Here is a 25,197-nt window from a genome sequence, read left to right on the forward strand (position 1 = left end):
TCAGTGCATGAGGTCACCAGGACACCACCAGCAACCAGGAGATACTGAGGTATTTCCTCACAGTTACTCAGATGCTGCAACAGGGGCAATGACTGTGTCAGTCAACAGTTGAACTGAAACTGCTGTTTGAGTTTTGGCAGAAAAATGCTACACCTTCCTTAATCTGCACTGGCACTTCTAATTGAACAGGTACTTTTGTTTTCTCTGCCTTTCTACCTCCCAGCTCCCCAGGGTCTCCTCTGCCAGCCAAGACAATGACTTAAATATTTTAAATCGTCTTGAAAAGCACAATTTGAATCTTTTCCTTTAAAACTTAACAAGTCGAACAAAAAAGTGCAGCAAAACCATTCTTTTGTAAGAACAGAGAGACTCAGAATTGAGAAATCAAACCTGGGTATCTGCATGCAATTTCTGTTTGCCACAGGAAACATTCTGTTCTTGTAAAACACAGACAGCTAAACCTACACTTCTGGTAAAATGTAGATTGAAAACCTACCCACCTGAAAGAGAAGACAGGGGCGAGGAGGCAGACTTTCCACCAGAGGACTTCAAAGCACTCCTCAACTCAAACAAAAATGTCTCAACGATACCATGGAGGTAAGCCAACACCTCCAGGCTGTATCCCTGCCCTCCTGTCTCCACCTCTTCCACCCCTACCCCTCCACCAGGGCTCTGCCCTCCACTGCACAGCCACTATCACAAAGCTAAACACCATGACACAAGATACAGGAGCTCCTTCTTATGGCATTCAGCTGCTCAAGAAGTCCGGTGCACTGGCCTTGAAAGAAGAAGGGACCCCCACAGCACAAGGCAGAACTTCCACGTTGTTGAATCTACATAAAGCAACAACACCTTTGCTGCAATTTGCACCGCTGTAGTGGTTACACCCTATGCGCAGGGGGAAAAAATAGCTTGATCTTACTTTCAAATTTATTTAAAAGAAAAATAAGCCAACTCTTCATTCACAGTAACAAAAACAATGCTAAAGAAAAGTTTATATAAACTACCTCACTTACACCACAAAAAATGATTGTTGTATAAATACAGAGTAATTGCATCTTAAGCCCCCTGCTTTAAGAGACAGATCTCATTAATCTGAAGTAGGATGCAAAAACTCTTTTTATTATGCTGTGCAACCACCCCAGATTATTAGATCTGTAAGATCAGGTATTGTATGACCTAGCTCAAACATGCAGATGCCTGCTACACTGCAGGATGTTACCTGTCAGTAACTACAGGAAGAGTAACTAAGCACAGGACAATCAAATCCGACTGCACCCTGGTGACTGCATCCCCTTGGTCTTACCACACTTCAGCACACTTGCCAATTGCTACATCCCAACCAAATCCCTTCCTCCTCAACCTGGCAAAGTAACACAGGACATCTAGTGTGTTAATCTAGGTTTCTCAGCAGACCTGGTTTTCACCTATGTCAGTGTCAAAACCACCAAAAAAAATCCCAACAAAAAAAAAAAAAGGCACATGGATGAAATCCAAAAAGAAACCCAAAGAACCATACCTCTCAATATTGAATCAGCCACTCCATACCAAACCTTTCCTCTGAAGGAAGGGGTAAGGCTGAGGAACCCACTCAGGCCAGTATTTCTTATTAAGGTCACCTCTCCACAAGCAGTAACAATGAAGGGTAATCTCTGTCCCCAGGTGCATATATATATATATATATATATGCACTGATGTGCTTAAAATAATTTTTAAAAAAATTCAAAACATTAAAAACCAAAAAAGGTTTTTACACTTGCAATACCACGTCCTTGATCTTGATTGTTCTAAATCCAATGTTTCATATCAAAACTAATGAACTCCGCCCAAATATATCAAATGTTGATATACATTTTTGTTAAATTCATGCAATTTCAATGAGGAAGAGTTAGGGTATGGTTTTTTTCAAAGAAGATTAAGTAATTCTCGCTGACTTCTTTGCCTTGCAACCTTTCAACCATACATGAGAGAAGAGTTGTCTTTGCACTGACACCTGCAGTGACTCCCTGTAAGCACATATGCAAGCAGGCAGTGTCAAAACATGCTTCCTAAAGTGATGGCTGAGAGAAGTTTTTGGCCAGAAGACATCCATATAGGAGTTGCAACATGAAAACTTGCAGAGGGGAGCGGATACGTGCTCCCCCGCTCAACCGCCCCAGCTGTCACAACAGGGCATGTGGAGCAACCGGGCAACAAGATCTCACCTATGCCATGTCAGCACTGCAGTTATTAAGCTGTTTTCCATTTATGCAAGTTGGTATTTTAGCCTTCCTAAACCTTCTTTCATATTCTTCTCACTGCTTAGAGAAAAATCCACAGGAACAACCGTTCCTGCCTGCTCCTTCTGTTTCTGAGTTTGCACCTGTGGCTCTGCCATCCTTCGGGTACCTGGGCAGGAGCATCAGCTGGGGTCAGAGCCCTCGACCTGCAGCAGGGCTGTGCTGCACACTGATACTGCATCATATGCCCAACGAGGCTTTTTAATCATCCTGACGATGACAGCTTCCCTTAGGGTAACTTCAATGGGCTGCCTCAGTCCTCTCTGACTGAGCATAAATCACAGCTGACTTGGGAAGAGTACCAAGCTCCTTCAATGTCTTGAAAAACACAGCCAGTGGGGAGCTGTAAAGGATGAAGACACTTTATAGATCTAAAAACTACATCTGAGCATCACATGCTAAATCTAGTGCTCAGGGGCACTGTGGATCTCTGACACTTCCAGGAGGACACTGAATGCATTAACTTGTGGATGGATTACATGCACTACACTGATAAATATACACAGTGGTTTCAGGCAGCAGACAAACTGTTTCTCCTGCCATTTAACATAAACTACCTGCTTTTACATCCTAATTAGGAACACTTCAAAAAGAAGCACTGATAGCAAAGCAATTATTTGAGCTCCAAAATTAGGCAATAGTGAATCATTGTCTCTGAAACTAAACCCCACATTGTACAGACTGACCCACATGATCAAATCTTTGCAGTCAGTTCAATAGACTTCCAAGTGGCCACCAGCATCCGCCTACAGGGATCAGCTTGCCAGACCAAGGAGGAGTGTTAAATTACAAGCTTTGTACTCATGGCAAGCATGTTGATTAAATAAGTAAATAAATAAAGATCCATTTTATTAATGGCAGCATGGCAGCCCCATGCAAAAACTTCAAAACCTCTTCTCATTCTGAGCTCACTCTAATATTAGCTTAAAAAAATATCAAATCATCAGCATCTTTTAATGTTTAACCAAACAGCTACACTTGTCCCTGGTTAAACTCTACCACACTGGAAAAGAACCAAAGATTAATTTAATTGAATGAATTTGGCTTTTAACCTAGACAATAAAATTTACTAGTATAAAAGCTTAAATCCCAACTGGCACTGGTAAGGATGCCTTAGGGTACACTCTGCTTCTTGCCAACACCACATATCCACCTATAAAGTTTTAAAATAAATCTCTGACTTTTGTTTCCACATGTACAGGCATATACTATGCTTATACTACAAAAAAATCAACACTGACTTGCAAGGGTTAATAACATGATGCTTGGTAATATATAAACTCCAAACCATAGCAAACTACAGATAACCTCCTTCTGCAAAACTGGAAGTAGGAGAAGGAAAAAAACCCCTGTTCTTTACCAAGACAAAAGAAGCAGAAATACTGAATGACAACAGGATTCTGAAGTCACTCTATTGAACTCCACTGTTATCTCTGCCATTAAGTTCATCATACACTTACTATTATTTGAGCAAGCACCTTTTTTTAACAATGCTTAGCTAGATGTCTTCTGTCATACTTGAGAAACTACAGGAAACAATCTCAATTTCTACAGCCATCATGATGACAATATTGCCTTTATTTTCCCATTAACCAGCAAGGCATGTACCATTTTCTGTTAACAGCTGACCTGTTGTTTAAACAAATACATTCAGAGCATGCAGGTCTGTGTCCTATATAAACAGAGAACCAAATCAGCCCGGCCTACACCCCTGAACTCTCCACATCAGTGGGTGGAGATGGCTAAGAGTTGAGGAGAATCCAGCCCACAGTGTCACAACGGAGGCAGGAGGACAGAAGCACATCACGTTGCACTGCCATAGACACAAAATGTTCCACATCACTACGTGCAGCCAAGGAGGCACTTGTACCTACAGGGCTGCAGGTAATTCTCTTTGCTTGATTTAAATACCATCAATAACACACAAGAAACCAGCAACTCCTTTTTTTTTCCAAATCCTGGCCACGTAACACCAACACCCTTTTTTCCCTTTTTTGGCGTTTTTCTTTGTGCATGTGTGTGTATATGCCCAAGCCTAGGCAATGCCAAACTTTGGGTAACTGAATCATACCATCACCCTCTAGGGCCAGGCTAGGCCACCATTGCTAACACTGGCAAACTCCTACTCACAAGAAAGTGCCTCTCAAGTCAGCGAGGCTCCTCAGATGAGTAAGAAGTGCACACTGATGTCAGTGAAGATTACCTAGTGAGGGCTTTGAAGTTGCTATTTTGCAGTGGGGGGGGTGTGTATGCACATATGCACAGGAGCAGACATGACTCCCTAAAAGTCATGAATTCATCATCAACCTACAAGGCAGTATGGCTTACAGTCAGAAAGTGAGATAATGACCCTATGCCATGACCTCAAGGTAGAAATAAACTGGGCGTAGGCAGCACCTACCGATACCAGGATTAACATGACTCAGGGAATACAGGGCTGAAATAAAGCATTCAAGAGGCACAAAACAGATGCCATAAGCACATCTCCTTCTGCCAGCCCAGTTCCCTGTCATCCTGCTCTTTCTATGCCACAACACATATTCAGCACACCTAATACTAAGCTCTAGTCTAACATATGCTGATGTAAATTTAAACTAATGTGACCAAAGTAGCTGGACAAACACCACCAAAATGCACAGTAACTAAACAAGGTTTAGCCTCTGGGGTCAAGTTGATGGAATGTCCTAAAGTGATGGATTGTGCACTATTTTCTGACCACTGTCTAGAAGAAATTATAATGCCATTTACATGTGCAGAGGATATGGCAGCACTTCACTTCCAGTTGCTCTGCTCAGGAGGTATATCAAAGTAAGCTTCATATCTGTGCATATTTATTATGCCACACAGCTCCTACTAACAGGCTCAATTACCAAAACCAGAAAGTTGCTGCTGCTGCTTGCAAAAGGAAAGTATCTTTGCAATGAAAGATAATTCCATACTCAAGACTCTTTCTCAGGGAAGAGAGCTGTACTCACATGAGTATACCCATGCTATATGGCATGCTAAACCTTTTCCCCCTTGGTCACTGATCTCTTATGTGACTTTTCCCTACTGTCCCTCTGTAATGGACACAAAGAGAGAGGGCTAATGAACCATCCTAATATTTTTCAGGCAGCTGACAGGTTACTTTCTGGAATGATCCAGGGACCCTGGCATTGACCACATTTCTAAGCACCCATGGTGTCACACAGAACTAGAGCCCCATGGTGCAGCCCTCCTGCAAGCAGGACCAGTTTTTGCACAGAAACCAGCTGAGTCTGGAGGAGAGCAGAGGACACTTCTACCCCATCACCACACAGGCAGCCTTCAGCACCAGGAAGACTGTGGCCAAATTTATGCCTTGCGTTATGCATACACATTCAAATGCCAGATGAGGATCAAGCACCAAAGTTGGCTTCCCCCCACTGTAGTAAAATGCACAGTAAATTCAATTCTAATAACTAATTATTGTGAAGAGGACTGTGATAATTAACAGACATTTATTAGCATTTAATTTGACAGCAGATATGCTTTGGAGAACTTTAATGACCCCTTAATGGATCCATACAACCACATGTACACAGAGGAGATACAATCAAGTCCTGGAACTTATTCTTACTGTGTGTTTGTACACATCCCAGAACAGCAGCAATAGATCATCATTGCTACTGGGTGCCACCATATGACAACAGCTTATAATTATACTCTCTTGATAAATCATAATCTTCTGTAAACCTAAACCGCTGACTCTGTGTCAGATAAAAACAGATGCCTGCTGTGTTCCCACGCACCTTTACCTGACCATCATGTTGTGGTTTGATGTAGAGGATGACTGTTACCATAAGGAACTGATCAGAGCTACAGAAGCCTGCAAAAGTGAACTGCTGCAAGTCCTCATTTTATCTCCTTTATAATGCTAAAAACATAAAGCTACTACTTCTTTTTAAGAAAGCAGAAACATTATACCCAGCACATTCTTTGCAAAAGTCATCAGAGTTAAGGCTGTAGCAGTAAAAGTCACGTCTAGAAAATGTGCTTTCAGGACAGATTCATGAGAGTATTCACAGAAAAGACAGAGGATGAACAACAGACTTCCCAAGTGCTTTTTTTTTCCATGGCTATTTTTGCTGACATGCATCTTTTACAAACCCAGCTATTCCGAAAAAATTCTATTCATTAATAGCAATTTCTTTTTTCCGGAAGTTTGCTACCAGTGCTAAAAATCAATCAGTCTTAGGTGGCTGTTTGCATTGTGCCAGACACCCTCCCAACCCTTCTGTGCCAACAGCCTGGTTTCTCAGCACAGTTCAATCCTTCTCACGGGCCCCTTGCAACACCTGGATCACTCCTGTTTTCATTCTGAACACAAACCTGCTCCACTTCATATTCCTCCTCCAAAAACTCTCATGCTCAGCATGCCACATCCACCCACTCATCCCAAGTCTCTGCCACCTTCAAGCTCTGAGTGCTGACACCAGCTCAAGTTCAGAAGCGCCCAACAGCCAGGAAAAAGGGACTGCAGAGCAAAGTACACCTAGGGGACAAGAGACAGGAAAGGAGCCTACAATAATCGGTGATTTGTGCGGTAGAACCAAGTCTTAAGTGCCTTCAAGAAACCACACAGAAGAAAAATTCAGTTACCTCACACACATGTAAACACATGCGCTCAGCCAACCTCCTCTTCTTCTGTTTAACATCTCTCTATAACCATCACCACTCTAATTTCTCCCAGGGCTCCTTGTGATGAAACAGGACTGCACAAGCTAGGCACCAGACAGAACACCAGGCATCTCCCATATCCTGTTCCTACACAGCTCTGCACACACTCTGTCTCCTTCTGGTGCTGCTGCAGGATGGCAGAGACCACCCAGCAGACCAGTGCCACAGGAAATAAAGCAAATCTCAGTCAGACCCCATTAACACATCCCAGACAGCAACATCCAGCAACGCTGTACAGGGACATGATGACCAGGGGAGCTCCGGCCACCACCTCAACCTCAGCACTCATGAAGAAAAGCATCACCAAAGGGCAATGATTCTTTAACTACCTTAACGCAGATAACTACAGATTCCTGCCGTGGTGGGTGAAAGACAGACACCCACCTACAGAAACTCAGCATTCCTAGGTACAGGGGAAAGTAGTTCTCCACATTCAACAGTCTTCCCGGACACCCACAGCTCCTCCAAACACCCATTTCCTCCTCCTTTTTTCTGTATGATCTTGTTACAGTCTTTTTACCTTTAAGGCTGTGTTCAGCTCAACACACCCTATTTTCTTCTCCTCCAGCTTTTGCTGTGCCTGCTGCTTGCACCAGCTCTTCATCACTTCTGAGCAAAGAGACCGGCACTGATGCCAGACATGAAACGGCTGAGAGATCTTTACAAGCAAACCAGCTCACACTGGCATAGCGCCGCTGATGCCCAACACAAGGTGTAATCACCTCACTTGTGGGTGGAATTACACAAGGAGTAATTCTTGTTACCTGGTCTTCAATAAACTTCACAGAGCTGCTGTAAGATTCCACAAGAACTGAGTTACGATAGGCAAAATCCATTAGACCCTAGCAGCATGGGAGGAAAACAGGGAGGACTGTGTGGTAAGCATTTTTATTATTCATCTGCAAAATTATTTTCCTACATTCACATACTGCTATACCTACATATATATTTTCTTTTTAAATTAAGATTCAAATTCAAAACTTCATTTTGCATATTAGAATGAGAAACTGAGACTTTCGCCCTTCAAAGACTGTTATCTTCTTCAAAGTGTAAAATACAATGAATAAAGCAGAATAAACTGTGTGTATAAGAAAACAAAAATCTGTCTCATGTCTAGCATCTTCTTAGCTGACAGACTCTCAACTCTCATCATCTTGTCCTTTTTCTTACATGTTGAAGAGAGTTTAGTTTAAGAGATAGTGTTCTTCTTCCACGGGGATCACAGATGACAGACTGTACCAAGTGATGAGGTTTTTTTCCTGTTCAGAGGAAGGACCAACTTAGACAACTCAGAGGGCAGCATTCCCAATCCCACTGAGCCAGCAGGACAGCTTTAGGCTCCCTACACACTCCAGAGTAACCTGCGCCGATGTGCAAACTGAACTGCAGGAGAAAATACTTAAGCCAAACTTCAGACGAATTTCTTGACCTTGTCACTGCTCTGGGCTGCTGATCCTTCATCAAGTCTATTATGCTCTCTCCCATCCTCCAGGGGCACAAAAGTCACAGGAGAGCCACATTAAGCAGGTAACTATCTATCTGTCTTTCTCTCCAGTCTGGTGATACAAGTCTTGATCCTTGGATATCAGTCTTAGAATCTGCAGGAAGCTTGGACAAGCCTTATGCAAGGACAGAAGAAAATCCAGTTTTCAGAAGGGTATGGAATTACTTGATCTCTTACATCTCAAGGTCCCCATTTCCTTCCCTTTTGCCAGCCTGCCAGATCTAACAGTCCCCAGAGGATTTTTTTAAGCTTGTATCTTCCACTCCTCTAACCAAGTCAGCATTTCTCTTCTTGAACTTCTTGTTCTCTCCCTTATCTTCTGTCAGAGCCAAGGACACAAAAACAATTACGGGTCTCTCCACCAATCTTGTGCAGTGCTCCACATCTAGCTAAAATTTGCAGAAATGTTTACCTGCTATTTCACTGCATTTGACTTAGCAAGTATTGAAAAGCCAAATAAATGTCACTATGTTATCTCAAGCTGTACATCAGGACAAGGTGGCAAAGAGCGCTAAAGTTACAGCATCTCCTGAACCAGACAGAGGAAGATAAGGGTAAGGTCTAAATGGTTCCATCATGGGTGCCATCTTTTTATCCCTCAGAGGGGATGCCCTGGTTTGCAACTCTGTCCCTAGCTGAGAGGTGTATGTGTGATCTGCAATAAACAGGTGGCAGTTAAAGGATTCTGTTATGCAGTGGTACACACAGTTTGTCTGCAGGTTAGATAGAACAGGACACACAAAAGCCATCAGTCTATTGCACAGACTGCACATCATGAACATTGTTGTAAGAAGAGCCCTGGGTTCTGCACTGAAACAGGGAACACAACAGTAGGCAATTCAGCAGCAGGCATTTAAAATTTTCTCAGTGGCCTGCAGATTACTGTTTTGTACCATTTTGCAAACTCTTAACAATCAAAACCATACAATACCCAGGATCCTTAGACATCTACTTCAGGATATAAAAATCTGAGGGGAAAGGCTGCCCACAATCTAGAAACCACTTTTGAGCTCCAGACACCCTCTTTCTAAGTGCATGAAACTTTGAAGCAAAATATTAGCAATCCTCGCCTTTTGCACTGCTTACTTTTGTGATGGCAACCTATAATCCCTAATCAACCTAGAAAATAAATGACTGATAAACCAATCTGCTTGTAACCCCATTAACAGATTCTGGCTTCAGTATCAACAGGGTAATTTGCTGAGACTATTTTTAATCCCAACTGCTAAACCATTAATCCCACAATTTCCACATAGTATTTCCACCACCCCCCAAATTTACTCAAGGTTACCAACAATTTTGCAACTCATTAAAAAGCAGATAAATAAATAAATAACATTTGCAAATATACACCTCCTGGCATGGGAGAACTGACAGACTCCGATTACTTGGTTGATCCCGTTAAAGCCATTACTTTCTAATTGGAAAGAGTCATTCAGAAGCAAAGCTGTGTGTCTGGCATGTCACTTGACACCTGGTATGTACTGCTCATGATAAGATGAACTCTCCAATATGCTTGCCACAACGAAAAGAAGTGGGTTATTTCATCACACCACTGATAGTCACAGCTCTCTACTAAAATCTGTTCTAATTTAATGGGACCAAGGTTACCAACATAAATTGTCATGTTTTCTCAAACTGGCATTAAAATATTCCTCAACTATCATTATTAATGTCAATATAAATTATGCATTGAAGATCACAGCATTCATTACTGAGGTAAAATTTATCTGGAGGGAAAGAAAAAAAAAGAGACAAACAGAGCAAATCTAATTAAAGTAAGTATTTATAGATTTCATACAGCTATTCTCTTTAGTGAGGAAAACACTCCTTTAAAAAAGGTCTTAAAATAGGGATTCACAGAGCCATCAAAAACAGTACCAAGAAAGCATTGTGTTAATCAGCTAAAGGTACAGTTATACACAGGATGTTGCAAAGGGACTGATGTGAAAATACACAAACTTGGTATTTTATCCGAGGATGTATCAATGTGCTAGCACAACAATCTGGAAGACAGACCCTTGGTTTCACATAAGCAGCTACAAACAGGAGGAAAAGCTGTATTTAGTGTTGGAAGGGTGGTATTTAATGCTCCTTTCAACTTCTATAAATTACAACGTCAGCCATTCCGAATTGGTATACATTAGTATTCAAACACCACGTTGGAATTAGAAGCTTAGCAGTTTTTCAGTACACTTACAGACTCTTCACACAAACACATGAATAACCTTGTTGAAATATTTTTGAGTCCCAAGGTTAAAAGAAATTACTTTAAGAGACAGATGGTGAGCAACTGGTACCTCAGTGAGGAGTGCCACCGACTTTTGAAAGTTCTCACGCAACGCACCGTATGGGGCTAACCCCTACTTACTGCACACTTCAGGACTTTGCAGGAGAGCCTCAGCTCCTGAAACTTCCAAGACGTGCACAGACAGGATGGCACAGGGGAAAGAAAGCCTAAAAATACAACTCCCAGGGAAATCCAAATCCAAAGGGAAAATAAGATATCTTATTTCCCTAACTGCATAGTTTAAGTCAGTCCTTAAGCTGCCTGATTCATAGTTTTATCATACTTGTGGTTGCCAATACTGCTACCAGCTCACCAATGCAGGTGCCGCACAGTCTGCCACAAAGGAAGCCAGAATGCATCCATTAAAACAGACAACTAAGCAGCCCCTGTGTGGACAAAGGGGGGGAGAGAGAGACTTTGCAAGCACATACTCAACCATCAAAAGAGGAGCTCTAGTTTCAGCCAGCAGAGACTGTAACACCTCGCCCCGCAATCCTTTACAACACACCGTGTCACTGGCTATTGTTCGTAACTCTTCCTGCAAACCATTTCAACATTCAGAGAATGACTATTTCTTAAGGAAATTATTTCAGAAGGGGAAAATATTGCTTACTCATGAACCTGGTATCATTTCAGCAATGAGGCAAAACAGCTACAGACAATTACATTGCACAACCCTAAATACATCTTTTATTGTACTAGATTTCAGAAAAAGAACATTCTGAAACACTGAAATAAATCAGAGAATAAATGTGACTTGTTGTCAGCTAATACAATGTGGGTTAAATGCTACCATATGGTGAGTGCACACACATTACCCTTTTAAAAACAAAGAACATGGCTAATTTCATTCCCAAATCTATTTTTAAATAAGTAAACGTGACCATTTTAAAATTAGGCTACAATTGTGCCCAAAACACCTCAATTTCTACCAGCTTCTCTCCCTCTTTCTTTAGTGAAAACTAACACCACTTCCCTGTTCACCATCTTCTTAAAAAAGACAAGGAAAAATTACTATTCAGTCAGCTTTATCCCCATAATAAGCCAACACAAGCATTTCTATGCAGTGTAAAAATAGTGACGAGTCAACTCACCGTTCTTCCTTTATTATACCTGCCGGAAAAGCAAGGCATGCATGCGTGTGTGTCTGTGTGTGCGTGTGTGTGTGCAGTACATTGAAACTCACTGACACACGATCCGCTTTTCAGCAAGCACTCACAACACGACCTGCCCGACAGACAGAGCTCTCGTTTTCCCTGCACCTCCCAGCATGGACTGAGACATACAGTTTCAGTACACTCCCAGCCAAAAAAGAGCAACAACAAAAAAAAATAAAAAAATAAAAAATAAAAAAAAAAAAAGAACCAAAGGAAACACGTATGAAATACACACAGGGTAGCTGAAGTGGATGCTGTTGGTTTGAAAATTGTCTGTCTAGGCGCTGTGCTATTTGTTTTTATCATTATACTATAAATGAAACATGTCAGGAATCCAAAAATAGCTACAAATTGTAATTACATAGCTTTGTAGTTTTTATTTTACTTTGAAAAGAAGATTAAAAGCTAGATCATTTTAGAAACCGGCCTTATAGATGTAGGGAGCCACAAAATTCTTCTACTTTGCAATTTGAAGTACACTGCTGGAAAGCATTTCCTTTGGGACATAAATACAACAGCCCAACATGGAGAAGCAAGCTCCCAACACCACACAGTGAGGTGGCAAGAAAGAAAAGGGAGAAGAACAGACAAAGGAAAAAGTAATTTCTTAGAGATTCTAAGAGTGCCCTGATTACAGATGTAATACTATAAGCTTTAATTAGGTGCTAAGTGCTGTGTGCTAAATTCATCCCCACATCCAGGGCTGTAAATTCAGAGCCAACCTACTAAAGTTACCTTGGGTTTACCACAACAGTACAACAGTAATGCCAGGCCTACAGCTTCTGCAACAGCCCATAATGAAATGTGGATTTTGTTGAACAAGCGTTAAGCAACACAATATCCTGCTGATAAAAATTTAATTCTTTTCCACAAGCAATCACTTAAATGAAAGATTAGGAAAAGTGAATTTTAACTAGTCCTCAGAAAGTAAGCAGTCTTGAATCCACAGAAAAGAGCCTCAGTTCTTACATGACTTGAAACAGTTTAGCGACCAGTATTCAGCAGCCCCCATCCCAGCATCCCTGCCATGGACACCCATGTGCAGTGTTAGCTCTTGGGGGTGGTAAATAAACAACTTATCTTAGAGCAGATATGTGCCTCTGCTGTGAGACCTGCTACAACTTATAAGGCAATAAACAGTTTGGGCTCTAGCAACTTGAGAGATGCAAGTTCTGTCCATCCACACACGAATTTAATCTCGGAACACACGCTCAGTGCCCCACGTTCCTTCGCACAAGCGCTGCTGCAGTTTCAGGAACGCAAGGAGAAACTGCTAACACCAAGTGTGCAACAACAGTGATGGGCCTCTGCAGATAATCAAGATGTAAACAACATCAAAAAATGAACAACCAGCGTTGAGTAATCATCACACCAAAAAAAAGAGAGCTCGCTAGCTTCAAATGGCAAAGCAGGTTCAGCAGATCAAGAGACTAAACATTTGCTGACTAACAGTTAGGTAATGAAAGTAAACATTTGTAATGAAGTCATCATCCTAATGAAAGCCTAAGTGGCAGCGTTAACTACCTGGACCATAATCCACTCGCAAGTTTTAACGCGGGCTCACTAACATAATATTTACTAGAAACGTTCCTGCTGGAAAAGGCGAGGAAGTTCCACTTAATTTTAACATTAGTGACAGAAGTGACAACCAGGAAATATTGCTATCTGTTAAGTCATTCTAACTCCCAAGTACTCTACAGTTTCTGTGCAGTTACAGTGGGTAACTGAAAAACAGAATTTTGCCTTCAGTGTCTGAGTCAGAACAGCTTTATCCTAGCACTGAAGTGTATAAATATTTGCAGCATGTAAGATGTCTGCTTTGAAAAAGCAACATTGCACCAAGTTTCAAATATTTATATTGCAGATATCTAATCAAATAAATGTGACTTTTTTATTCCCTGGGGTTTTTTGGTTTTTTTTTTTGGCCAGGCTTTGATTAGGTATCTGGATTAAGCTTATGGCTAGAGGAAAAAAAATGACCATAACAAGTTTTAGATGATTAACTGCCAATATAATTAAAGATTTCAGATATGCATATAGAAATTGTAATTCAACCCAGAATCACCCTCATGCAAATCCCAGTAGTCAATGGGAGTGGAAAGGGTGCTTATTATGGGTCAGCAGTGGATTCACAAGCAACAAGTCAATTTTTAGGATGGTTGGACATGCTCTTATCCAACTAAAGAACATCACATGGTTGTGAAAAACAGCAGTACGTCCATTTCTCCTTTCCCTGCAGAAATCCAATGCCCATTCTGTCTCAAAAGGTATGTATCTACAAATTCATACTTGTGTCTCAAAAACTCAAACAGGCACTTTTCTTGTGAAATTTGCAAGCTTGGACAAGTTGCTTCCTGAAAAATGCAATCACTTTGCATTTCAGCTTTCTATTCTGATGACTTTATGAAACAGTATAGCCAAACCCAGATTTCCAGTTTAAGCACACATATACAGCTTTTGCACTGGATCATTCTGCATGCTGCATGTAATCCCAAAGAAGTCCTGGAAGTTTTTGGCACAAATTGAAGTCTTCACAGAAGTTAGGCCTTTCAAAGCTGACAGGTTTTGGATCTTACTAAATAATAGGTACCTTTCATTAGAAGGGACCTCAGAACAAAACTCATCAGATCTCAATCACAGAGAGCTACAGATAGGTAACTATAGATAACTACAAATATAGACAACTATAGACAGATAATATTTATTGGTAATTATAACTATATATATATATAAGACAATAGTTAGAGGTAACTAAAGGTAACTGTTGAAGTCACCTGCTCACAAAGACCCTAGCAAAAAAATCCAAATAAACAGACTGCCCAAAGATCTCAAAAGTTGGTGAGTACACCATTTCTATGAGGATACTCTTCCAGGCTGCCCCCTCTGGTGTAAGCACCCACAGCAGGATGCATTTTAAAAGTTATGCATTTTTCAGTCAACTGAAGCCAACAGCCCAGCTTCTGAAGGTGATCTGCAAGATGTTAAGACATAAACATCCTCCTTTGCTAAAATGACAATCAATTCAACAGGCACAGATCCAGAACAATAGCCCAATCATTTCCAACCCCTTCAGTGAACATTTCTGTACTGATAATTGCTATTATAAAATCTTGGTGACAGCATGATACTATGACCAATTATAAAATCATACAATGAACCTATTTTTTAAAGTAAATACATTAGTCACTGCCGCAGGAAAACTTTAATCTACAAAATGTTGCTCCATTCTCGGCAGATAGAGTTATTGAGGAAACTTGCAAGTAACAGTAGGTAGATTTCACCCTAGTGATGTAAACTCTCTTCTATGAGGCACAGAGAAATAGTCGTTCACATTCACGGAGAGACTAATACATAGTTTGTCTGGTACAGGAGTTTAGAAGGTCGTGCTAAGCTTAGACAGGTGCTGTGCTAACAAAGACCACTCCTCTCTTCAGACATATTTTAGGTCATTCCTTAGGACAATGTTATTTTCACTCATGTTTTATTTTTTCTCTCTTTTCTGTAAGCGTTATCTTTGCATATTAATCTAACAGTTTAGCGGGACGGCTATAATGCCCTTTTGTTCACACAGACCACACAGTACTTATCACTAACTAGATGTCACTTCAACACCACTCAGCTTCATAGGAACTAAAGGCTTGAAAACAAACCCCAGGCAAGAATTTCTAGAGATAGCTAAAAACCACTTTACACCAGGAGCTAGTAAAGGTGTGCTTGTGCCAGTAACACAGAGCCCCACGGAAATGACTTTATTATATATACGGAGTTCACTCAAGATGGCTATGGCAGCTGCTCTTGTGAAACTGAAGACATCTCCTGGAATATCTGCACCTTGATACTGATTACACCACAGGTGCTCCTATGCAACTTCAGCTTCCAGTTTCAACAGAGGAAAGCTCCAAAAACCACTGTACCCACCCTGGTGGGACAAGGCTGGGGTGCACAGAGTAGCAGATGACCAAGCTGGTGATGGTGCATTTGCTGTGACAGAAGTGAAAGACACTTTGGCAGAGAAGCAACATTCACTGACAGACAACTCCTCCGGCCAGCTGCCACGGACAAAACTACTGGAGCAAAACTACCAGCATACTCCCCCACCGAGATGAAACTTTTGCTCTCAGTAGCAACGCCCCTCCCTGGCACTGCTCCCCCCTAAAACACCCATTACCTCTCATAACGCTGTTATTTTCAGCCCACCGGCAGCAGCCACCCGGGGGTAAGCCCATGGAGACCTCACTGGAGAAGCCCAGCCTGCACTACTTCCCACACCTGCCCACAGGACACTGCCACAAACACGGGGACACACATGCACCTGCGTCAGTGAAGCATTCCCCCACCCCGCAGCCACGCCAGCCTCATTCTGCCGTGCACGCACATCCCCAGCAGCACCTACAGGCACACACATCTGGCTCCCATGCAGCAACGCAACATACCCCATCCCTGCCCTGCCTCTGAGCGCACACACTCCAGTGCACCTGCTGCAACACCTTCCCGGCCCTGCACGCACCTGCCTGGCACGCAGCACCCAGCTGCCCAGCATGTACACTGACACACCTGTACACCTGTACAGCCCAGCATGCACACCTACACACCTGTATACCTGTACACCCCAGCATGCACACTGACACACCTGTACACCCCAGTATGTACACCTACACACCTGTACACCCCAGCATGCACACTGACACACCTGTACACCTGTACAGCCCAGCATGCACACCTACACACCCCAGCATGCACACTACACACTTGTATAGCCCAGCATATACACTACACACCTGTACACCCCAGCATGCACACTATACACCTGTACACCCCAGCATGCACACCTACACACCTACACAACCCAGCATGCACACCTACACACCTGTGCACCCCACACTGACACACCTGTACACCTGTACAGCCCAGCATGCACACCTACACACCCCAGCATGCACACTACACACTTGTATAGCCCAGCACATACACTACACACCTGTACACCCCAGCATGCACACCTACACACCTACACAACCCAGCACATACACTACACACCTGTACACCCCAGCATGCACACCTACACACCTGTACACCCCAGCACATACACTACACACCTGTACACCCCAGGCTGCACACCTACACACCTGTACATCCCAGCATGCACACCTACACACCTGTACACCTCAGCATACACACTACACACCTGTATAGCCCAGGATGCACACCTACACACCTGTACACCCCAGGCTGCACACCTACACACTCCTCCCAGCCCCATCCACACATCCCTCGCAGGGCTCAGGGGGGGCAGCTGCCACAGGGTCAGCATCCTCCTGCTTGGTCTGGCACACACAGGGCCTTAAAACACCACTGGAAAGCAATGGTCAAAAATCAAGACACACAGCACATCTCACAAAATAAAACTCTCAGCTATCATCCCGCACACAGACCATGCCCAGGGATGGGGGTACAAGGGAAATATGACAGAAGATTTTGAAAAAGACTCCCCCTCCCAAATCAAAATCAACCCATGTTATGTCACTCAGGTTTTGCTTAAAATTATGCTTTCTTTTCTTTTTTTTGGGGGGGAGGGGGGATGTTGGTGGGGGGAGAAGCCGACGAAATACACGGTTGCCAAGTCGAGTTAATGAAAAACCCTTTGGCTGTTAACTCATTTAGTGCAGCAAGCATGAAATAAAGTCCGTGGCATGGGGCCAAAGCGCAGCGGCCCTTTGCCGGCCGGGCTTCTGGGACCTCGTCCCGGCCGCCCGGAGCCGGCCCTGAGCACGGCGCCCGCCCAGCCGCCACTTTTGGGGAGACACTCTCCAGAAACCGGTGAATCCGCCTCGAAATAATACAAATATTAAAATGAACCCCACAAAAAAATCCAAATATCGATGGCCCCGCCGGGCCCGACGAGCTTTTTCAATAAGGGCACTTTTGCACCCACTTCCAAAAAGAAGCCGGATCCCAGCGCAGCGGGGGGAACGGCGGGGGGACAGCAGGAACGAGGCCGGGCCGGGGTGCGCTGAGGGCAGGGCAGGGCAGGGCAGCGGGAAGGCCGCGGGAAGGCGGCGGCACGGCGGCTCCCCGTCCCACCTCGCCGCGCCCCGACACCCCGGGGCCGAGCGGGGCTGGGCCGGGCCGGGCCGGGCGGTGGCGGGGGGCGGGCCCGAGCGATAGGGCCGCCCCGGCGAGGCGGGGCCGCCGGCGGGCGGGGGCTCGGCTCGGCGTCCGTCCGGCCCCGTTCCCCAACCCCCCCTTACCGCGGCACCCCCTGCGTCCCTCCCCGCCGGGGAAACTTCTCTGCTCGCCGGGAGAGTTCGGCTCCTCAGCCCGGGGAGACGCTGGGTGCGAGCGGGGAGCGCCCGGCGATGGGGAGCGAGGGGAGGAGGAAGAGGAGGAGGCGGCGAGAGAGTTGCGCCTCTCCCCAAAAAGGGACTTTGACCCCGCACCGCTCTCCGGCGGACCGCGAATTACATATTTTTGTCACAGGTCGGATCCTAACGCACGTCGACACATCGTCTAATTTATGAACTCATCAGCCTAATTTCATTATTTAATCATGCGCCCAGCAATCGTGTTTCCTTAAGAAAGGACTGACCTATTTTTGGCTGGAGATAAACGATCATGTTAACAGATGTTAATCTTGTAATCTGTTTTTCCTGTAAGCACTTCGCATACCCGCGTTTCAGACATTAAAAAAAAATTTAAAATCTTGCCCAAACGACTTGACGTCACGATTCAGTTCTTATTAAAAAAAAAATCTCGCAGTGGTTTCAAAGACATTAAATCTTTTTCACTTTATAAATGCTGATTTGTTCTGCCTCAACTCCCACAGGCTTTTATTTGCATTTCAAATTCCACAGGTTACACCAGTCGCCTTTTCAGAAAATGTACACCCAACAATAAGGCAGCAAATGCGGGGGGGGGGGGTGTTGGGGGGGAGGGGAACTCTGCATCTGGATTAAATAAAGAACAGAATTAATGTTTCGAAAATAGTCCGAGCAAAATGATATTTGCACGTCCAGTGCCCGAGCGCCTCCGTATCTATAGGGGTAATGGATAAGCTGTGGGCACACACAATGCGCATTCCCCAGAAGATCCCTGTCTGCTGATGGGAGCTTATTAACGCTCCTAATAAATGGTGCTGACTCCAAACCGACACTTTTCGGCTTAAAACACAGGGTTTGTCTCCAGCAGCTAATTGCAGAGGTTAGCTGGTTTGAGGGGAAAAACAACGGCCGGCTGTCATGCTCCACACGCCTCCCTACACGTACTGCCAGTTTTAGCACCCCACCTTCTTCCCTCATAGCAAAGTTTACCCATCCAAACTTTCCTCAACTTGCCCAAGTGCTTAATTCGCATTAGGATCGCGACTCGGCGCTATGCTAATAATCACCGAAGATAGTAATGGGGGGAGGGAGGGAGGGACGAGGAGGAGGAAAGCTTTTATAGCACAAAATGTCTGGAACTGCATTATTTCTATTCTTCTTTTCTCTCCCTCCCTATCTCTCTCCCTTTCCTTCCCTCCTCTCGACCCCCCTCCTTTTTTTTTAACATGTACATTAAACTCCCTGCCTCCCTCCCCCACCCCACCCGCATCAAACGGGCTATTTTTCCTCTTCTGGAAATAATCGCTACGGAGACATTGTCCTCCGAGTCCTCCTCGCTGTCTATATGTGAATAATTGTTTTCTCCGCCCGCCCACCCCCAACTTCCTTTGATAAACTGTGTACTTCTCTAACGGGGATCACGCAGCGACCGACTCGCCACGGAACCGAGAGCGACTCGCAAACAAGGGGGACACACACAGGCAAGCCCCACATCGGGCATTTCACGCACACGCTGGATCAATATCAGCGGGGCTGGGGGGAGAAAGGGGGGGAAACAACCCACTGTTAATAACTGAAGTGGCTACTCGGGGCTCGACGACCCATCACCCACCTTCTTCAGCCGAAGCTTTTTACTTTAAAGTGCGGCAATTTGTTCTTTGTCTCTTAATGGATTAATATCGCAATCCGCCTCCCCTCACCGCCCCTGACGGAGCGTACAAAGCCAAAAGGCTGCCGGAGCCCGCAGGGCTCCCCCACCCCCCGGCACCACCACTGCAGCAAACCCGACCTCCTCGCGGAACAGCGCAAAGTTACCATTTTGGAGCTGCTCCGATGACCGGGGGGGACAGTCCCCGTACCCGGGGCGAGGCGCGAAGTTGAGGGTTTTTTCCCCCCCCAGGGGCACAGCCCGAGGACCCCCCGCCCCCCGGGCCATTCCCCCGCCCCGCCGCCCCTCACCTCCTGCGCGGCCGGCGGCGGCAGCGTTCGGGGAAGGGCGCGCCGAGCCGCTCTGAAGGTGAAACCACGCGCCGCATGCGAGCGGCGCCGCGCTGCACATGATCCGCCGAGCGGCTCCACTGGCGCGGGCGGGGGCGGCCCCGCCGGCCCCCGCCGCGCCCCGCGCCCGCGCACCGCCCCCGCCGCGCCCGCGCCCCGCCCGCCCCGCCGCCGCCGCCGCCGCCGCCGCCGCCGCGCGTCCCCCGGCGGCCGCGCTGGTGTGGCCGGTGCCGAGCCCGCACGCACACGGCGGGCACCATTGTCTGCGCGGGGCAAAGTTGGGGCGCGGGTGCCGCCGCCTCCGGGCGCTGCGGGAGAGCGGGGGGAGGAAGGCGGGCGCCGCGCTGTGCGGACGCGGAGTGGTGCTTCTGCCCACCGCCGGCCCGGTGCCCACGTACCTCCTCCTCTGCGAAAGGTGCGGGCTGGAGTTGCCCCAGATGCATTTCTATGAGAAACTTTATTTTTTTTCTTTTTTTTCCTTTTTTTTTTTTGGGCGAATTCCACTGGTAAAATATTTATGGATCTATTGAAATGCGCAGAAACAACAACATTAAAGTCCTCAATCAAGATCAAAGAGGAATACTGTTCAACAGCCACGCTGGGGAAGTTGAAAGACCTCCGAACAAATCAATCTGCCATATGGCTTTAGAAAGAAAAAAAAAAAAAAAAGCAACCAAAAAGCCCCCCTGGTCGTCCCCCCCCCGCCTTCGTATGGCTGAAAAGTTCAATTCTTGTTTTCCTGCCTGTTTGCGAAGCCCTGTTTAATCACGCCAAATCTGTGTGTGCCACAGGCGAGGGGAGTGTGTTTAGTCTATGGCTGGGAAGCCTAATTTAACGCTCGGTACTAGACATCAAGGGTGTGGAGGATGGAGCCTTTTTTTTTTTTTTGCCTTTTTTTTTTTTTTCTTTCTTTCTTTGTCTCATAATGTGCGATGACGTACAGTTGACACGGAGCGCTCCTGACGGAGGGACGGTGTTATCCTGACGCCCCGGGCCGGCAGAGACCCGTGGTCCCCGGGCACCCCGGCTGTGAGCTCCCCGCCGGAGCCGCCCCCGCCCCCGGCTCGGCCCTTCCTGGGCGCACCGGCCCCGCGCCCTCCCTCCCTCCCTCCCTCCCTCCGTCTTGCGCTTGGGACGCGAACTGCTCCGGCAACGAGAGGAAAACAAAATTGGGGTGGGGGGAGGCTTTAAATCCTGCCCTTTCCAGTGGCTATTACAAGACCCCTCGGAATAAAGGGAAGCGGTGGGGGTAGGGGGCGGCGAGCGAGAGGGGAAAGTTGGTAATGAAGGATACACGAATCATAAAATGTAAGCTATGTGTGATTAATGATCTGCACTAATTTGTATAGCAGGCGTGTTAAAGGTCATTGACAATTGTTGCTGCTTTCAGCATGAATGCCTGAGTGGGATGTATTTGGGACAATCAAATTTAATTATAATTTACAGGAAAAAAACCCTAGACGTGCATAGCAGCTGGTCAAAATATAGAGAGGACGCACTTTAAAAAATGCACGTTGCCTTTTCTTCAAAAGCAGCTTCATTACATTAATGTGGTGTCTTTAAGTGCCTCAATAGCAAATAACGCATCTGGAATGTCTGGATTTTGTCCCTTATGCATCAGCATCTTTCCTGCACACTTTTTCAATTGCTGGCCAAATTGGGTTCCCAGTTACTCCAGAAGTGCAGCATTTTGTGGGAATTCCGAGTTCACTGGTGCCAGATTTACCTGTGAGTGGACCAAGGCAGATGTCACCTCTGTTAGCCTGAAGAATCCACCCCAGGCACACGCCTGTAACACAAGTGTGTAGATTCTCTAATCACAGTTTATATAGTACTTTAGCATTTCTTTACACAAAGAGTAAGAAATCCATTATAAATCAGCATTCCTGGGCAGTATTTAGAACTACAGTATTAAGCTAACAATTTCCATATGGCGAAAATTGACAAGTCAGAGCAATGAAAGGTGCATGAGACTTCTCAACTCCTCTACCTAAAAATGTGATTTTTATGACCTACTCCTTTTCTCTCGGAGTCTGTACAGATTCTTTTCCTTAGACAGTAAAACATGAGAGTACAGAACACAGTGCTTGCTCTATTACCTGACAGAGTAATGCTTAAAATGCTTAATATTTTCCATCTTTGCTTCCATATCTTACCCAATCATACACTCCTTGTTCCCGTAAGAAAATAGGAGGCTACAGGAGTGAAAGTACTGGAGAACCCATCTCAAGCTTAGTACACAAGGGGTATTCCACTTTAATGGAAAGGCAATTAAAAATTCAGAAGATGCAGAGACCTTAAAAACAATCAAGCGGTATATTAATTTCACGGAAAGTCACCAGCAGAGTTCCTCTGTCCATGTAATTTTAAATAGGAGATTTTCTCACATTTCTTCTGCTGAGCCCAGCACTTCTGGGTTTTAAAAGCAAAAGTGAAATGTGTAAGAATTTATAGACTCAAAAGATATGCAGGATATATTTGCATAATATCATCAATGTCATTAGAAATTTCAGGTAGAGATGATGTTCTTAATGTTTAATTCGTAGTGTACCATTTCCATGGGTGACTAATTTGTTTGCAGACAATTTGCTCATTTTATCTTTGCCAGAAGTCTTCCAGATGTCCTCCAGTTTCAAATTCTTTAAATTACAGTATTTTGTATGAGAATGTCAGCGATATTAATGGCTCAATACGTGTTTTACTATTTATAGACTTGCATGTATAATAATTCTGGCTAATGAAATATTTGGAGCAGGAAAGCATTTATTTACTTTTGCTATGGTCTAATAAATTATTTGTTCAGCGTTTGGGACCAGGCTTTCTCAAGTTAGCGAAAATGGCAGTTTGATGAAATTCTGTGCGATGACTTGTCTGCATAACTTAGCCTTAGGAGTGATTGGTGGAAGTTTAGATAAGAAAAGGTTCCCGAGAAACACTCTGGTAGAGTAGCGAAGAAAAAGGCCATCTCTGTAAAAGCAAGGCTGAAAGCACAGATAAATACTTCAAGACAGGCAAACAAGCCAAGTTTGGATTACATTTCATATATATGTGTGTGCATATGTGTGTCTGTACATGTCACATACACAAATACAGTCTGTGAAATGTAATCTAGGGAAGTGAGTCTCTTTTTCTGTGTGCTTGCTCAGACTTACTCAGGTTTTGTGCCAATTAATATTTTCAGTTATTACAAATCTGTCTGAAATTCTGTTTAAATGTAAGACAGAGATTTTGCTCTCAAACTGTGCTTGGTCACAAAAAAATAGTACACACACTGATGACAAATCATCTTTACATTCTAAACCTGAATTTTTTTGGTGTATCTGGAGATACAAAACACACATGCAGAAGTTACAAACTGGAAGGCACAGGCAGCTCTAATATCCATCTATGTCTGCAGATCACCACACAGAAGCCTTCCCACTAATGCTTTTAAAAAAGAATCTCACATTTCTGATTCCAGTGAAAACGGACCATTCTAACACTGGTGTGCTTCCAGAGTTTCTGTGGGTGGCACAAATTCCACTCCAAAACAAAATGGTTTCAATTAATAACAAGCTTATACACTTGGATTAAATACATTGACTTCTGATGTGCACCACAACAATCTTTCTTTCCTCTCTAATCATGCCTCAGTAGCTGTGTGGTGTGAGGCTGCTTCCAGAGTTGGTACTATGAAAACACACCCCCACCCACCAAAGTTCTGCACACCAGTGTACCCCGGGGTTTGCATGGATTGAGGTCAAGCTCTTGCACCCTGTTAATTTAGTCAGACATAAATCTAGTGAAAGGATTTGAAAATATTTTTCCATTTGGAGAGGTGCACATATTTCATGATCTGACATGTCTATTAATGTGTAACAGCAATAAGCCACTTGGTCATATCTGTTGACAAATTGTATCAGGTGTCAAGATGTGGTCATAACCTCTTTACTTTCTACTCATACAAGTTGTCCCCTTGCTATCAATGTAATTGCATCAATGATAAAGGTTGGCTGATGTTTGTTTCCATCATCTTGTGTACAGCATGTAATGGGCTTTTCCTTATGGCAGAAATAATCTGGAGACCTTTCCTGAAGAATCAACATTTTTAACTCAAATGTCTTTCATATTTGCCCCTACTGCCAACACAGTTGCTAGGATATAGCCTGATTCTGATTTTTTTGTGCTTTGATCCTCTCAAACCCACATTTTTTTTTAAACCAAATTATCCAATATTGCTGTTACAATGACACTGAGGAAGAGAGAAGAAAAAGTTAATATTGCAAATAAGTACAGCTTCAGTGTACATGGCTATTATAGGTTCATGCTAAATGTACCAACTTTTCCAGCCCTGACAATCAGATTTTCTCACCCATATGTAATTTTATAAACTACATCACGGCTTCACAGCAGGTAGGAAGCCCACAAACCTGTTCTTAATTTCTGCTTAACTGAAAGAATCTCAGCAGCAGCTGGTTTCAGAATAGTTGATCAGACTTCCACAGATGTGGCCCATAATAGGTTCAGAAATATAAAAGAACTAGTCCACAAAGTAGAATTAATTTCAAGGAAGACAAATTCAATAATGATGCAACTTTTAAGATTTTTTTTTGCTTTGAGACAGAGATCATTGGGAGGGCATATTTCTGTGGCTCGGGTTTTTCCATTCTGACTACCGATAGGGGTACTGCAGTACACTGATTTTCTGGCAGGCTGGGGCTGGCTGTTAATGGGCTGTACTCTCCCAAAGCAGGAAAACGGGGTATTTCTGAGTTTGTGTCTCCTCCTCTCCCCTCCCCCTCGCCCTTCTTATGTTCCTCCAAGCATAACTGATAGTACTGGAGTGCTTGTGCGCTTTTCTGACTGGACCAGACAAAGACGTACAATAGCTAAAAATGACCTGCGATGTTGCAGCGAATGCAACGCCTGCTAAAACTGGGGAAATTGGTTGCCAGCTCTAAACAATGTCATCTGG

At 44.4% G+C, this 25,197-nt stretch overlaps 1 protein-coding gene across 1 annotated transcript in view; it reads right to left on the bottom strand.

The window, feature by feature from the left end:
• Nucleotides 1-20,231, bottom strand: part of ZNF516 (zinc finger protein 516) — a 101,990-nt gene extending 81,759 nt beyond the window's left edge. Inside the window, exon 1 of the mRNA XM_054285317.1 lies at nucleotides 20,205-20,231. The gene's annotated coding sequence lies outside the window, so the exon portion shown is untranslated. The remainder of the gene's footprint in view (nucleotides 1-20,204) is intronic.
• Nucleotides 20,232-25,197: the final 4,966 nt, after the last annotated feature.

The sequence above is a fragment of the Melozone crissalis genome, unplaced genomic scaffold, assembly GCF_028551555.1.
Source record: "Melozone crissalis strain CALT ecotype California unplaced genomic scaffold, PUWL_Pcris_2 ptg000042l_1, whole genome shotgun sequence".
NCBI lineage: Eukaryota > Metazoa > Chordata > Aves > Passeriformes > Passerellidae > Melozone > Melozone crissalis.